This window comes from Protopterus annectens, chromosome 1.part2, assembly GCF_019279795.1.
Source record: "Protopterus annectens isolate FY-2018-M chromosome 1.part2, PAN1.0, whole genome shotgun sequence".
Lineage (NCBI taxonomy): Eukaryota > Metazoa > Chordata > Ceratodontiformes > Protopteridae > Protopterus > Protopterus annectens.
Genome location: NC_056727.1, coordinates 628,796,739 through 628,814,475, shown reverse-complemented (window position 1 = coordinate 628,814,475; position 17,737 = coordinate 628,796,739). Strand labels below are relative to the sequence as shown.

The window sequence follows — 17,737 nt, the reverse complement described above, 5'->3', positions numbered from 1 at the left end:
AAAGAGGCAAGAACGCGAAGCCAAGACCTACTTTCAGTTCCTTGACTGTAGATTAAAATGGGAGGTAGGCAGATATTCAGTCACTGTATTCAGGGCCAGGATCATCCAACAGCAGTAGGGCTTAAAGCTGGACAAGATTCAGTTGGGATGGTGCTATTAACTTCTAGGGGGAAAGAAGAATAACAGTTTTAGCATAGGTGTTAAATTGAACAGGTACAAAACAAAGCCAATTAGTAAGGAATAACAAAGGTACAACATCAAAATTATCAAGCAGTCTAACAGTAAAATTATCTAGCAATCTAACCCTGTTGAAAAAGTAATTAAAGCAAACTAACCTCAAAAATGACCCCAGAAGGAGGAAGCCAAGTCTTTCACATGCCATTTCCCTTCTCTTCCTGCCATGCAGTAAGAGCCAATGGCTAACAAATGAGCAGATGCTCAAGCAGCTGGAACTGTTTCTTATTTTAGTACCAGTTTTAAAGTAAAACATATATAAACCTGAAGTACTCCTTGACATATATAAACCTCAAGTCCTCCTTGACATATATAAACCTCAAGTACTCCTCAGCATATATGAACCTCAAGTACTCTTTGACATATATAAATCTCAAATACTTCTCAACATATATAAACCTCAAGTACTCATCGACATATATAAACCTCAAGTACTTACCGACATATATAAACCTCAAATACTCCTCAACATATATAAACCTCAAGTACCCCTCAACATATATAAAACTCAAATACTCCTCAACATATATAAACCTCAAGTACTCCTTGACATATATAAACCTCAAATACTCCTCAACTCTGTCCAAGTGTGTTAAAAACACAGAGTATTACACTGAACACGCCAAAGAAAATGTTTGACCAAGTCACTCCAAGTATTTAAGCACTTCTGTTTCTTTAATGACATATGTTTTATGTCATAAATGAGATTGAAAGCACTTAATACATGAAGTGTTTTGCATTTCAGTTTTTCATTTTATTAAACGGAATTAAAAAATATATACTGGCATGACATCAGATAATATAATTTGTGGGCTGTGTGTGTACCAATACTGATCACAGAACTGACTGAATCATTTTTATATACGTTTTTATCCCATCACTGCCTATTGTCTGTCAGCCCATTCTTTCCTTTTTTTGCACATAATTTGTATTACTTTTTGTAAATACTAATGAAACAAGGAAAAAGTGCTATTAAACAACGAAACATGAACATAACTATATACATTGTCCACAACAGGTATACTTTTGTTACAATATTCACATTTTATCTAGCAGTTTTTAAAGTTTTAACCATGTTAGTTGTTTATGTGTCACTTTTGAAGTTCTTGAAGTTATAGTTAACAATTCTTTATCACATACACTTTTGGCCAGTCAGATAAATTCCACAAAATATAGTATTTTTTTACTTTTCCAATTTGAGGTAATGATTTTTCTTGTTATTGCAAGGAGGGACCCGAGAAGGTACACTTGTGTTCCCAGAATATATGCTGGTATCGGTGCATTCAGTAATAACAGTGAAGCTGTTATTTCACATTTATCATAAAGTCTACTCAAACTTTACAATCCGCCAGTATCAGTAAATATGCACAATCTCTGCATAAGTAAAAGTCATCTAAATAATTCTACATTAAAGAAATCTGTTACTAATCAAGAGGGTGCTGCTAGCAAACAACTTTATTTTCTTGTTTCATATACAAATAAAGTGTCTGTTACCCTTGAGGAATAAATTGCCTATGTTACATTAAAAAAATGATAAGCTGGTAATATTGCAATACAGAATGGATGACAAACTGATAACAGGTTCATAGTTACTAGTTATCACCACCAAAGAAGACATTCTCAGGACTGCAGCATCCACCCCCTTTAAAAGTACAACACAGTACAGTATCAGCAATGCATCTACATACTATGAGAGTAGAACCCACAGCCTTCTGCATCAAAAGTAAGTATTCTGCCTGTTATGCTACTAGCAATGCAAGCCGACTTGGCATAAGCAGTACTAAACTTCTCTTTCCCTGAAGCTCTCAGCTCCTTCTAAAATCCTCGACACTCAACTGTATCTCTCAACCTTGCAGCACAAGAAATCTGGAAAAAGCCAACATTTATTTGGGGACAAAAGCTCAAAACAGGGACACATTTTAAACATTGCTTGTATAATCTTGGAAAGATGCTAGAATAAAATGTTGTGTTACCAAGGAAGACTGAAACTTAAATGGCTATCATTTAGTGAATTCAGTTCTCACCATAACTCTCAACCTCTTAGCACAAAAAAAGCCTGTTTACAGCCAACAGTGGAGGTATACAGCATCAAAAATAGGGACAAATTTCAAATATTGATCTTATAAACTTAGAAAATTGCTAGAATAAAATATTTTGTGTTACCATGTATTTTTCTGAAGAATATGAAGTTTGAAATTCAAATGGCTGTCATTATTTAGTAAATTCAGTCCTCACTAATTTGTCAGAAAAATTCAGAAAACCACAGATTTTATGAGTAACAGAACAAAAATATGAGGCAAAAATCTGGACAATCTCTACAGAAGTAAAAGTGGTGGTAGGTAGGGAATTCAGGCTCTTGTTACTAGTACCCAAGGTACAGGGTTTCAGCCTCCATAACTCTAGCCACCAGGTATATTTAACTGGGGCATTTTACACAGACACACACTGTCCTTGCCTGGCTTGCAGCTGAAATATGCAGTTGTGGAAGAAAAGATCAGGACCGCTAAGCTCTTCACTTGAGAGCTTGAAAATGCGAGCACATTCATGCTTACAGCTGGAATGCAGAATAGAACCACGAAGCTTGAAAATGCAAGTACATCCATGTTTATGGTTGTGAACCACTAATTCTTGCAGTCTGAAATTGCTCCAGGCTCACACACACTATGTACAGTGGAGACCTCAGCCAATTCTAACAGGCTGTTCATGGAGCTGACATAATTGGGAATGCTTCTGCATGTGATGATGTTAGCCAGAAGAAAAGAAGTAAAAACAAGTGTTTCAGAAATTGGGAAATTAAGGGGTGTCACTTCGGGAATTGTGGCATCCCATTTTTTTGAACCTCAAAACTGGTAAAAACCCGAGAAATTTGGTACGGTTGAGAAGTATGGACTTAGGCATGTTGGATGCACATTGGATGGTCTGTTGAATGTTCCACTTAGACATCACAGACATAAGGAAGATTGCAGGGAGCTTAATCTGTAAAGCCAGCAAATGTGAGCAGTAGCAGAAGATGCCAGGGCTCACTCGTTCCCTATGGCTTCTGTTATCACTGAAACAGCAGGCAAAGAACAGAAATGCCTGCAACCTGAACAGAAAATACAAGAATTGCACAATACATTTGAAGTTGTAATAGCAGTCAAAAAGTAAATGCAATGATGCATGTCAAGAAATGCCACATACAGGAAAAAGAATTGCAAAAATTGAGGCAACCCCAATGCCCATCGTAAATGAAGGGTCTCAGTTAGAAATGTAATTGGAGTAAAGACAAAGGCTGAATTGTTGAAGCAAAATGGAATGATCAGCCTAAATCTGACTAACTATGGGAGCTGACAATGAATAATAGTGCTATTGAAGCCAAAATTGGCCAGACCTATATAAGGTGACTATAAATCCCCATTACTATACACTGAGGGACACTACTAGCAAATTTCATTTTAAGTTTTTATGTATTTATGTACTTACGTATTTTTAACATAGATAAATGAGCTGATTCTTCAATGAACCTTTTCTGACACTTGTTGAACCATAAGGATAAGGGTAATTACAGAATGTATAGATAGTTTAGAATAGTCAAGTAACATTTTGGAAGGTAGAAGGAAATCTAAGTATCCTGAAAAACACTTCACGGGAAGAACATACAGTCTTTATATACACAGGATCCAGAGCTCAGGACTGAAGGCTAGATGCCAGACTTGTGGGACAGAGTCCATGACCAAGAAGATGTCATGCTCTCTGTTTCCTATGTAGTGAACTCTATTTTCTGTTATTCTTTCTGTTTTATTGTTCAGCTAATGTTCATCCTATGGAATCATGGTAAGGGGGTCACTATGTACAATTAAGACTGACTTATCAAAAGGCACCTGCTTTAGCCTGGAATCACACTCCTTGACTCCCCAAAGAAATTTTAAAAAATGCATATTTTGTAGGACAACAATTTATTTCTGAGAGTTGTTGTTGTGTCTTTCGACTTTTCCCAGTTAGGGGTCCCACTGCGGAACTCCGGTCCGCTAATGATTGGCAGTAGATTTTTTTACGTGCTGGCTTGGCAGGCCTAACGCACAACCTTCAACGAAGGAACGCCCATTCACACATGTCGCCACACAGAAGACGCTCTCACTGAGAATCGAACGGGCAACGTCTAACTGTGAGGCGACAACGCTACCGCAGCACCACCACCGCAGTCTCGATTTATTTCTGAGAGTAATCTTCCTAAAATAGCAACCTATATTTATTTTTTATCAACAAGGGTACTGGAGATTATGGACCCACTTCAGCCACTGCCTGGGAACAAAGCAGAAATGTATAAAATGGTAAAACAGAACACCTTTGCCAACTGTTGCAGTTACAACAAGAATAATACATGCGAGAAATTAACCTTGGTGTTAGAATAATAAAATTCATGGTATGCAGTCACAGCTGCCATATGATGGGCATGGAGACAAACTATTACAATATTGCTGTCTACTATTGCACACATTTGATGGCATGTGGTATCAGAGTTCTAGGTAATGGAACTGTGGTCATGAGCAGCTTCATTCAAAATGCGAACTTCAATATCTCATGACAATACTTTCAGTTTATTCAGTCTCCTTTGTGCCACTGAGTCAAAAGCCTTGAAAATTTATAGGCAGGCTATGACTTCTTTAACTTCTTATTATAGTCGGTCCATCAGATAAAGTATTTATGCCAACTAGCATGATGCACTCTCACTATGAATCCATATTTCTGAGTGCAGTGACTTACTGGCTTCTAGGTAAGCAAACAGTTCTCTCTTGAAATGGTACAAGAGATTTTCATATCATGCAGACCTAAATGGCAGAACATTACCCTGACTCTGTCTTGCACATACTACTCAGGGCTAGGGTCATGCCTCCCTGGGCCACATGATCCGAGAGTTCCATCACATCTCTTTTCAAGTAGTCCAAAGAGGTATGTTTCAGGTCTTTCACACCCACATGGACAATGACTGAGTCATATTTGTACTTGTTGTGGAGTGACCTGAGTGCATGTGTTATGCGGCGGATCCTGGCACCTGATAGGCAACTGACTGTCACCTTCGCCTTGTTCAACCTAGTGAGATCTGGGCACTCAAGATGACAGCAACCTCACCTTCAACCACCACATAGCCACGGTGGTCAGAAAGTCCTTCTAAATAGCACATCCCATAACCAAAGGTTTCGCATCCAGGAAGAAAGAGGTCATACTCTCTACCCATCCCTCATTAGACCAGTCATCGAATATAAAGACCCATTTCCTTTTGCATGTACCTGACCAGACACCTACAACAGCTGAAGAGGTCACAAAAGTACCTCACAAAAAGGATCCTAGGCCTTAAACACACGTCCTACATGGACAGACTCAAGAAGCTTCAGCTGTTCTCAGTCTCTTATCGCAAACTTACAGGTGATCTCTGCTTGACTTACAAGGCCATGTCTGACCCAACCCTACTTGAAATGCTACACCTAAAAAAAATCCCAATCCCCCCATGCCACACACTCCCTCTAGAAATCACAACCTCATTACCACAGTCAACAGAACATGGAGGAAAAGGTTCATCACCCAGAAACTGCCCATACTCTGGAATAAGCTTCCCATTCATGTCAAGCAGAGCACCTCACTGGCCCTCTTCAAAAGTAATCTTGATGAGTGGATGTGTAACAGAAAGTTCACCCAAGGATCACCCCAGTTGTCCTACTAGATAGAGGCACTGTGAACTAACATCGGGTGGCACGCTGCCAGGGCAATTTTCTGGCCTAGGCTTGTCAAGGCTCCAGGGCCATTAGCCTAGTACACACCTATGAACCTGTTATTTTAGAAAAGGAATAATTACTGCCCACTGCCAGCCTTCAGATAAATTCTTATCCTCAGATGATTTTTAATGATGATTCATTATATCAGTAGCTCTTATGTAAGTTCTTTCACCCCTTCAGTTTAGCACTGGGTTATCTGTTCACCCCATGCCAATGTTGCTTCATCAAGTGTTAAGATAAATTGTTTTTTCTTATTTCTTTATCATTTTAGCATTACAAAAAAAAATCCCTCCTTCTGTCAAATTTAGGATTACAGATATTGTCTGTACAATTAATGTACTAATGAAATAATTACTTTAAAGTAATTAAAGCAAACTAACCTCAAAAATGACCCCAGAAGGAGGAAGCCAAGTCTTTCACATGCCATTTCCCTTCTCTTCCTGCCATGCAGTAAGAGCCAATGGCTAACAAATGAGCAGATGCTCAAGCAGCTGGAACTGTTTCTTATTTTAGTACCAGTTTTAAAGTAAAACATATATAAACCTGAAGTACTCCTTGACATATATAAACCTCAAGTCCTCCTTGACATATATAAACCTCAAGTACTCCTCAGCATATATGAACCTCAAGTACTCTTTGACATATATAAATCTCAAATACTTCTCAACATATATAAACCTCAAGTACTCATCGACATATATAAACCTCAAGTACTTACCGACATATATAAACCTCAAATACTCCTCAACAAATATAAACCTCAAGTACCCCTCAACATATATAAAACTCAAATACTCCTCAACATATATAAACCTCAAGTACTCCTTGACATATATAAACCTCAAATACTCCTCAACTCTGTCCAAGTGTGTTAAAAACACAGAGTATTACACTGAACATGCCAAAGAAAATGTTTGACCAAGTCACTCCAAGTATTTAAGCACTTCTGTTTCTTTAATGACATATGTTTTATGTCATAAATGAGATTGAAAGCACTTAATACATGAAGTGTTTTGCATTTCAGTTTTTCATTTTATTAAATGGAATTAAAAAATATATGCTGGCATGACATCAGATAATATAATTTGTGGGCTGTGTGTGTACCAATACTGATCACAGAACTGACTGAATCATTTTTATATACGTTTTTATCCCATCACTGCCTATTGTCTGTCAGCCCATTCTTTCCTTTTTTTGCACATAATTTGTATTACTTTTTGTAAATACTAATGAAACAAGGAAAAAGTGCTATTAAACAACGAAACATGAACATAACTATATACATTGTCCACAACAGGTATACTTTTGTTACAATATTCACATTTTATCTAGCAGTTTTTAAAGTTTTAACCATGTTAGTTGTTTATGTGTCACTTTTGAAGTTCTTGAAGTTATAGTTAACAATTCTTTATCACATACACTTTTGGCCAGTCAGATAAATTCAACAAAATATAGTATTTTTATACTTTTCCAATTTGAGGTAATGATTTTTCTTGTTATTGCAAGGAGGGACCCGAGAAGGTACACTTGTGTTCCCAGAATATATGCTGGTATCGGTGCATTCAGTAATAACAGTGAAGCTGTTATTTCACATTTATCTGACCACAATGCTTTTGTAAAAGATTTAAATTCCAAACAGAATGAAGTTACAGTTTTACACTTTATAAACATATGAGCCCAGTCTGCACATAATGTGTCTTCACATTTCCAACATTTAGAAATTTCACTTCCTGATATCAATGCTATTTTATGTGGAGTAAAAAAGCTTTTGTGAATGAACTTCCATGTGTAGATTTTCCAAAAGTGAGATGAAGTAGTGTTACTAATTGATTTAAGTATTAAGGTTTTCTCATTTTCCGAAAAACTAAAGTTATTAACTTTTTCTGCGTAGTTCCATAAGGAGTCATCAGGGATTTGTAAGTCAGCTCATAATGTCCTATATATTTTAGACAATGAGAACCCATCATTATTACCCAATGTATTAATTTCACAAAAGAGAGATAACATTTTTGGTTCAGATGTGGAATTCACTATTTGACATACCTTGAATTCATTTACTATATATTCTCTGAATATTGTATGTTTAGCCAATTGTTTTGATTTATGTTGTATCTTGCTATATAAGGGAAGTGGCCTCATATATAAAATTAGTATTAAGAAATCGATGCCCAAAAAAATATCCCATTTCCCTTCATTTCTTCTATTTTTATCATGTTAAAAGAGTCCAAGCATTTGTAAAAACTATAGGAAACATTAAAACATAGAGTTTCTCATCTTATAATCTTCGTACATCATTTGCTTACATTTTTTTACTATGTAGCCAACGACAGCAGAAAAAAATTCTTTTTTATTTATATTATAACAAAAATCTTTTATGACTAGATACATTTTTTTCTGTTTGTGTAAAAAAATCATTGTTTATTGTCTTCATGCTATTAGTTACTAAGATTATTTTATGTAGGTTTTTCCAATTAGATGTATATTTATGACTCAGCCATTGACTTATGATATTGAGAATGGCTGATTCTGCATATAGTTCTAAATATGGAAAATATATTCCGCCCTCTTCCCAACTTCTGCAGTGCCATGCATGACTAACTCTTGGCTTTTGTGGAAATCATAAAAATGTAACTAATAAGGAGTTAAGTTGTTTTATTAACTTTTTAGAAAGAGATGCTATTATTGTTTGAATTATGTATAGGATTTTAGGTAATATGATAATTTTAACTAATGCTAACCTTTCTTCCATATTAAAAAACATGTTATTCCATTTGTTCAGTTGCTCTTTAACAGTATTTATTAAACTTGTATAATTTATTTGAATTGTAACTTTCCAATTTGCTTTTATATATATACCCCTACATATCTGAAAATAGTATTTGTCCAGTTATAGTTTTCATATTTTCATAAGGTAGAGCTTATTTTTTTATTCAATAAAATAGTTTTAGTTTTGTTATGATTAAAGCTCAAGCCTGAAATCTTTTCAAAATTATGTAGTGATTTTGTAATGTGTTCTACTGAAGAATCAATATTTCCAATTGTTAGTAAGATATCATCAGCAAAAAGCTGTATTTTGGAATCATAGTTTGGGTTGATTGAAAAACTACTTATATTGTCATTAGTTCTGATATAATTTGATAATGGCTCCATTGATAAGGCAAATAGTAAAGGTGACAATGGACAGCCCCGTTTGGTACCTTTTAATATTTTAAGAGGTCCTGATAGAGAGGTTCCAATTTTGATATACAATATGGAAGTAGTGTATAGTTTATTTAGCAGCTTTATAAAGTCAGGGGAAAATTATACATTTCTAATGCTTTAAATAAATATGAACAATTTGTAGAATCAAAGGCTTTATCAAAATCCAAGCTGATAATTGACAATACCATTTTTTTCTTATTTGCATGTTCCATTAAGGTTAGAAATCTAATGACATTGTCTTGGACTTTTCTGTGCAAAATAAGCACTGTATGATCGTCTGTTTTTAACTTTGGCATGAAGTGGTTTAATCTGTTAGATAATATTGATGTGAATATTTTGTAGTCTACATTCAGAAGAGAGCTAGGGTGATAAGAACTCACTAACTTGGGATCTGTTTCATGATTATATCATGGCATATTTCCATGATGAAAAAGATTTGTCATTCTCTCAAAAGTCTTCAAAGGCTTCAGTTAGGATCATTAAAGTATCATCTGGGAGTAGTTTGTATATTTCTCCTGTTAGTCCATCTAGACCTGGAGCCTTGTTATTTTTAATGTTTTGTATGCTTTCCTTAAGTTCCCTTAATGATATTGGATTAAAGAGTTTAGTATTTTGTTCCTTTGTTAGTTTTTTGTTTATATCTTTCAAGAACTTTTCTTGTAGAATATTGTCAGTATTGTTTAGATTAGTGTTATTCACTTTTTCATGATGTGTTCTAATCACCTCTAGCATTTCTTTTAAATCCAGTATATGTTTAGTTTTTTCATTGGAATTAACTATGATTGTCTTCATATGATTAGTGTTTGTCAAGCATTTAGATTTAAGTGCTAACCTGTCCATATGTTTAGGGTTAGTAGAGTATGTTTGCAAGTTTAATCTCTCAAGATTTATTGCTACTTTGTGATTCAAGATTTCTATGTATTTCAGATTTAGTTGTTTTAGTTCTGAAATTTTTGTTATGGCCTTAGAGTTTAGGTTCTTTTTCAATGTATCAATATTTAATTGTATTCTTATTAACTCCTTACCCCATTCCTTCCTTTTATTTACAAACAAACTCTTAATTTTACCAAATAAATATGATTTTAATGTATCCCAAAGGATAATTCTAGAAGGCTCATTGTTACCATTAACATCTAAAAATGATTGTATTTCTTTAAACAGCCATTCTCTAAAGTCCTTCAGTTTAGTCATTTAAGCAGGCAGTCTCTGTCAAAAAAATCAAATCTCTTGGAGTTATATTCACTTTAAAGAAAATGACACTGTGGTCAGATAATGGGCAAGAGCTAATTAAAACATCTTGCATTTTAGATATCAAACTATCAGTGACAAAAATCTCATCTATTGTTTGTGTCCCAAACCTATATGAGTAATGTGTGTATTCAAGGGACTCCACTTCCCTTATATCATAAATGTCTCTCATATTTGAGGTGCTTATAAATTTTTTTAGCTTTCTGGCTAAAGCAGACATTCTAAAGACATTTTTTTTAGTAGTCTCATTCATAGACAGGATGCAATTAAAGTCTCCTGCATATGTGATTTCTCCTTTAGCTTTAATTGAAACTAGTTCTAAGTATTTGTTGTTTTAGCTCCAATGCCAGGTATCCAATATATGTTAACTAATGTGATGAATCTTCTATTTATTTCCACAGTTATCATACTCAACATACCATTTTTGTCTGAATATGAATCAGTAATTTTTGGTACTGGTAAAGATTTGTTCCACAGGATTGTAGTGCCCCTTCTTTTGGTCTGGTAATGAGATTCTGCAAGTATTAAATATCCATTGAAAGACATTCTGTTTAAGTCTTTTTCTATTATATGAGTTTCTTGTATGAAACCAACATCCACTTTGTTAGTTTTTAAGTACTTAAACTTCCTCTCTTTATATTATTATTATTATTATTAAGGCCATTGACATTAAGTGAAACACATTTATATGAAGACATATTTATAGACACATTTTTGTGTTATGAGATCTGTCATGGACAAAAATTTAACTTTAAATATAACTAGTGTATATTTAAAATTATATATATCCCCAAACTTTGTCTCTAATATTCCTGGTTTGATGAGCAAGTCATCAAATCCACCTTCTTCCATCTTACAAATGTTAGCCTAAATTAGTCTAACGCTTCTACCTTAATTTGACCAATACTACACTATATAATAATAAATAACATATTTCCTAATATGTATAAAATAACCCATCTATTTGCTTTATTATCATTAAATTGAATAATGACTATTTCTGATAAACAAACAATAGAAAGTATGATAATTATCAGTAACATCATAAGACCACTCTATTTAAAAAAATAGAAAATTTAAATCTCTAGGAAGTATAAAACATATATTACTTATCACTAATAGGATGACCCAAACTATATGTTTATTTTAAGCTGGTTATTTCTGAGAACTATGTAACATACTTATATCACACCAACTAAATATTATCTCAACTGATAAAATGTTTTTATAATATAAAGTAACAAAATTAAAGACCTCCTTATTTTAAATAAACAAACAAGGTTATCTATTTGCTAAAGAAAAGTGGAGAAGAAGGAAACATTTTGTTTCTTTTTTCCTTCCCTTTTTTCTTCTCCCTTCTTTTAAACCAACAATGCTAAAATATTATCAAAATAGAACATTTATGAGGATTCAAAAAAACACATAATAGTTTTAATCTTTTTCATCTCACACCATTCATTTTGTCTGAAGCCTGTTTGATTTTCCCCATCATGTCTCTTCTTATTATATACATCAAAGAGTTTGCATTACGTATCTTATATATGAATTAAACCATTGAATAATTCCTTCTTCTTTCCCCCAGAAGGTAAGAAAAAAAAAGAGAAGGGGGAGCCAAAGTGTAAATTCTATAATCTGAATTTACATAACAGATTCTTTAAACTGAGTATACATATTACCATACGTCCAGTAAGTTTGAATATGCTTAGCTAAAACATTGCTTACATACATTTCTACATATATAAATGCTTACATATGCTTATTGCAAATGACTGTGCATGTATATAAGCCTTATGCATCACAATCATTCCACATAGTGTCAGTAGCTTAATTCCAAACTGTTATGCCAGCTCTCAACCTAGGAGTTTATAAATCTCATGTCAAAATCAGTTCATATACCATTGCTTATTAGCACAAATCTATAAAACTTATTGGTATTTATCTAAAACATTGCTTACATACATTCCCAGACTTGTAATTATATTACTATATTGAAATAAATGGCAGTATGCATTTGCAAACTCTAAATACAGCATTTTTCTTTTGAAAAACAAACTGAAAATATGCCTCTGTACAAGTGAAGGTTCAAAGTTAAATATACAAAAAGCACTTGCAAGGTGTTGCAAGAAATTCCAAAAGCTGCCAGGTGGTGAATCCCAAAGAAAACTTCCTTTTATTGACACAAATACAGGCTTAAGCGCTTTTGGCCATGAAAATGGCCTTCATCAGAAACACCCATAATCCCAATGGCAAGCACTTAAATACATTTCAGTGACAAAAAATTACTATTCAGTTAACCAATTAATGTATTTTATACAAATAAACTAAAAACACTACTATAAGACACTTATAAAAACTGCAATTCTACTTGAATTTATTATATTTTGCTTTTCTACGTAAAACAGCTTTATAATTCACCCCACTATTGAGACCAGGTTTGTTATATGCATTGAGCAGAATCTGCCATTTGAGCTCTTTATATTTAAACTCTCCTTCTTTGTCCCCATTGAAATCAGGAGAAACATAGTCTATTACCGAAAACAAAAATTTTGAACACTTGGGACATTCTAATGTATGTTTAAACAATGCATTATTGTAATCTTTTTTTTATTCCATAATAATGTTCATAAACTCTCCTTCTTAGTGATCCTTTGGTCTTTCCTATGTAGAAGGAATTACATGCTAGGCACTTTGCCATGTATACCACAAATTCTGAACTGCATGTAAACCTACCTGGCACTGTAATGTTTTTTTCATAGGTACTTACTTCTACATAAGGTCTCTCTGCTATAAATCTGCACTCTTTGTAGTCTAAACAATTATACATACCCTTAACACTATTATTACTGGGTGCATGTTTATTTTCTAGAATCTCTTTGAAATTCCTAGCCCTTTCATTAATGTATATGGGTTCTTCTCCCACTGCAGCCTTAACTTCTTTATTTGCTACTAAAATTCTCCAATTATTACTAATAATTCCTTTGTTAGCTTCGCTGTCCACTGTGAAGATTAAGGGCATGGCCGCTTGCCAAATCTTATCCTGCTTTACCCTTCCTTTTCCTTCCCTAGTCTCTTTTCTTGCACCTTCCAAGCCTAATAAATTGCTAACTATCTTACTGGGATATCCACTATGCTTAAACCTCTCATGTAATTCTCCCGCAAATCTGTCTATTTTGCTAGCATCACTTGTGAGTCTCTCTACCCTAATTAGCTGCCCCTTCACTATATTATGTTTGACGTACGTAGGGTGCATACTGGTATAATGAAGTAAGCTATTGCTAGCCACATTCTTGTAACTTATAACTATACTTAATGTCTGTTGTCCTTGTTGCTTAATGATATCTAAATCTAAATAACTAACCCTAAAAAAATGTATTCCAATGAAAATTTTAAAACCTTTGTGATGTCATTCATTTCTTTAACAAAATCCTTTAAATTGCCTTCTGTGCCCCTCCACACAAAAAACAAATCACCAATGAATCTGTAATAACATAAAATATTGTTGTACCCTGCTATGTGGGGCAAGAGATTGGTCTCCCAATAAGCCATAACTAAATTGGCATAATTGAGTGCCATCCTTGCCCCCATAGCTACCCCCTTGTCTGTAAAAAGAATTCATTTTCAAAAGTGAAAGAATTATAAGACAGAATGTGTCCTATGCTTTCCAAAATAAACTTACTTTCCCCTACTTCAAATTGCTGAATTTCAACTAACATATAACCTACCCATTCCAAACCTTTTTCATGAGGGATGCAGGTGTACACGGATTGCACATCTATTGTAACTAATATGTCATCTTTGTCTATCTCTAAATTTCTTATTTTGTCCTGTCCAAAAAATATTTTGAGCCTTTAATAAATGACTTGGTTCCTGTCAACAAATGTAGACAGGGGCTCCAACTTGGATGCCCTGGCTGCAACAATTATATGGTCTATATGGTGGATTCTGCTCATTTTATGCACTTTTGGTATTCCAAAGAAATACCTAGCCTCGGGTTTGTTGACCTGACAAAATTCAAACATAATCTCCAAAATAACCCCTTTCTCCAGTTGATCAACCAACCATGCATCAATATATTTATATGCTTTATTTATTTCCAACTTTGTCACTTTTTTGTATGAATGCACAGCTCATATACACCATTGAAATAATCAACTGTATTGAACACCACAATAGTCTCCCCCTTTGTCTGCTCTTATGATTCTGATAGAAGAATCACTTTTTAAGGCTTCAAAACTTTCTATTTCTTGGTTAAATTTTAATGCTTTCCTTTGCTTTTTTTGTTGTAACAAACTTCTAATTTCTACTTCACAAATATCTTCAAAAGCTTTAATAGTAGCATGCAGTTGGTGAAGGGGCAGCTGATTAGGGTAGAGAGACTTACAAGTGATGCTAACAAAATACATAGATTTGTGGGAGAATAGCATGAGAGGTTCAAGCACAGGGGATAGCCCAGTAAGATAGTTAATTTATTAGGATTGGAAGGTGCAAGAAAAGAGACTAGGGAAGGAGAAGAAAGGGTAAAGCAGGACAAGCATTGGCAAGCAGCCATGTTGTTTTACTTAGAAAAGCAAAATATAATAAATGCAAGTAGAATTGCAGGTTTTATAAGTGTCTTATAGTAGTGTTTTTAGTTTATTTGTATAAAATACATTAACTGGTTAATTAAATAGTTTTTTTGTCACTGAAGGGTATTTAAGTCTTCGCCATTGGGATTATGGGTGTTTCTGATGAAGGCCATTTTCATGGCCAAAAGCGCTTAAGCCTGTATTTGTGTCAATAAAAGGAAGTTTTCTTTGGGATTCACCACCTAGAAGCTTTTGGAATTTCTTGCAACACCTTGCAAGTGCTTTTTGTATATTTAGCATTTTTCTTTTGTTTTTAGTCACTTAGTTTAATATTGCCACAACAGCATTGCTAATTGTATGACTTGCATTCTGTTACCCTGTTTAGAGATCCGATCGTACAAATAATGCATTTAAAACAAGCTTCTTTAAGCTTCCTGCTAAAATAAATACTATCTATTTGTTTCCATACCTTTAAATGCTCATTTACTTAGGGGATTTGTCTTTCTAGAGCTTGCATTTATCTAGTCTGTCTTCCATTGAATTGCAACTGTAGGGTTTCTCCATCTTTTCCCGTCACGTTTTGTCATAAAGCAAGGATGAGAGTTCAAAGGTCATGCTACCAGCATCTCCGCACTTTGCTTTGATAAATAGTTGCTGCTTGTGGAGAGAACCATCAACGTTGCGCTCAAGACTGAAGTATAGTGAAGCTTTTTTGAATTCTGGCAGCAAAGAGAATCTCAAGAGCAGCAAACTTCAAGTCTTTGCATACAACAGAAAGCAGAATACCGCAATGCATAAAACCATTGTGATGGCGTTAGAAAAAAAAATGAAGAAAAGGCTGTCATGTTAAAAGTAACAAGGATAGTTAATTCCGACAGCATCAGATGTATCTATAATGACACCATTAAAGCACAATGGCATTCAAGACATGAGCATTCAAATGTCAGCATGAAACATTTTGACATTTTAACATTTTAGCTGGTATTCCTCTAGAATAAAAAAAAAAAAACTTAATATGTTAATTGACAACAACACCCCTTTTACAACCCAAGGCATATAAAGCTGCTATTTAGAATATACACAATATCCTTTCCCCTGTAAAGTATTATACATAGCATACACCATCATATTACTTTCAACATTGAACTTTTGCATGTTCAGATATATCACCAAAGGGGAACTTTGTAAGCAAAATTACTATATACTATATTTATGGCAGTTAAAAGCACTATGAGCGGACCTAAATAAACTTTCATCATTACTTCATTACAGTAAAGTTAACTATTTTTCTAATTAAATATTAGGATATTAGATGCATTTTAAGTCACCTTAATTAAATTGTATGAAATTAAAACTTTATAAAAAAGAGAGAAAGAGAAAAACATTTCCATTTACCTTAATATTTGTTTGTTTGTTTCATAACACTTATATAACATTTGTCTACTGGGTAGTGTTGTAGATGAAACTTATTTAAATTATTTTCCTTTTAATTTTTTATTTGTTTCATCACTTGTGGATAGTTTACCATTAACAGCATTTTCAAAACTTGGTAGTGTAATATCCATATCTTCTATTTTATCCAACAGTTTGTTTTTCTTGACAAAGTCTGTTGCTTCTTCCGGGTTATTAAATGTTTTTTGACCATCTGGGAGAGTAATCTTGATTCTTGCAGGGAATAAGATTTTGATAAGGGGAACACATTCTTTTCTTTTTGTTATTATAGTTGAAGTGCAGTCATTATCAAACCTTATATTTTTTCCATTAACTTGTATTGGATTTCCCAACCACGCTGTTCTCAGTACTAAGTCTTTATCCTGTGCTGATAAAAACTTACAATGATAGATCTCACTGTAGCTGGATTCTTGGAGAGAGATGAATTAGATAAAGACCTATGAGCCCTCTTGATGCCAAATGATAAGGACTCAGGAAGATTCAGTATTTTAGGCAGCCATTCATTTAAAAACAGTATCATATTCCTTCCATCTTTTCTGGTAATCCGTATATTCTAATATTGTTCCTTCTTGATCTGGACTCCAGATCTTCCACTTTTTCTAATAGTTGGTTATTTTGTTTTAAAAGGAATTCTATCTGAGTGTCATTTTCCATTTGCCTCCCATCAATGTCATTTACAGATTTTTCTATGGCTGCTATTTGATCAGAATATTTAGTGATAATTTCCTTTAGATCTTCTCTTTGTTTCTTACTTTCCTTTTTCATGTTCTCCATAATTTTTTCTAAGTTATCCATCTTCACAGAGAGGTCCTGGATACTGGAAATTATTGTGTGAAGTTCTTTTTTTCATGGAACTGTCCTGAGGAGAGGCTCTTGCATGAATCATATCTATACCAAGTTGTACTAAGCTGTAGAACTTCTGACAGGAAAGTTCTTGATAAAAATCTCTGGAAACTTGAGTTTCTTCTTTATAGATAATCCATAATATCAAGAAATATAACTTGTGAAAAAAAATCTTCTGACTTTTTTAAGTTAAAACATAAAAATCCTGTCAGAAACACTCTTTATAGGCAGAGTATCAGAAAAGTGCTGCTATCACCTTGGCATCTTAGCCACGGCCCCAGACCATTATTTCTGATTAGAGTGAGAAAATTAGTAAATCAATCATTATGGTAGCCATAAGGGTTTTATTTGGTTCTAGGGTCCTAATCCTGACCCCCAGGCAGACATGGATCCTTGCTATACCTTCACAGTGGGACTGTGCATTCTTATCCAAGCCTGCATGAG

General features: G+C 34.0%; 1 protein-coding gene across 3 annotated transcripts in view; it reads right to left on the bottom strand.

Annotated features, from left to right (window-relative positions):
* Positions 1 to 17,737, bottom strand: part of RGS7 (regulator of G protein signaling 7) — a 2,400,584-nt gene that overhangs the window by 971,570 nt on the left and 1,411,277 nt on the right. The window lies entirely within an intron of this gene.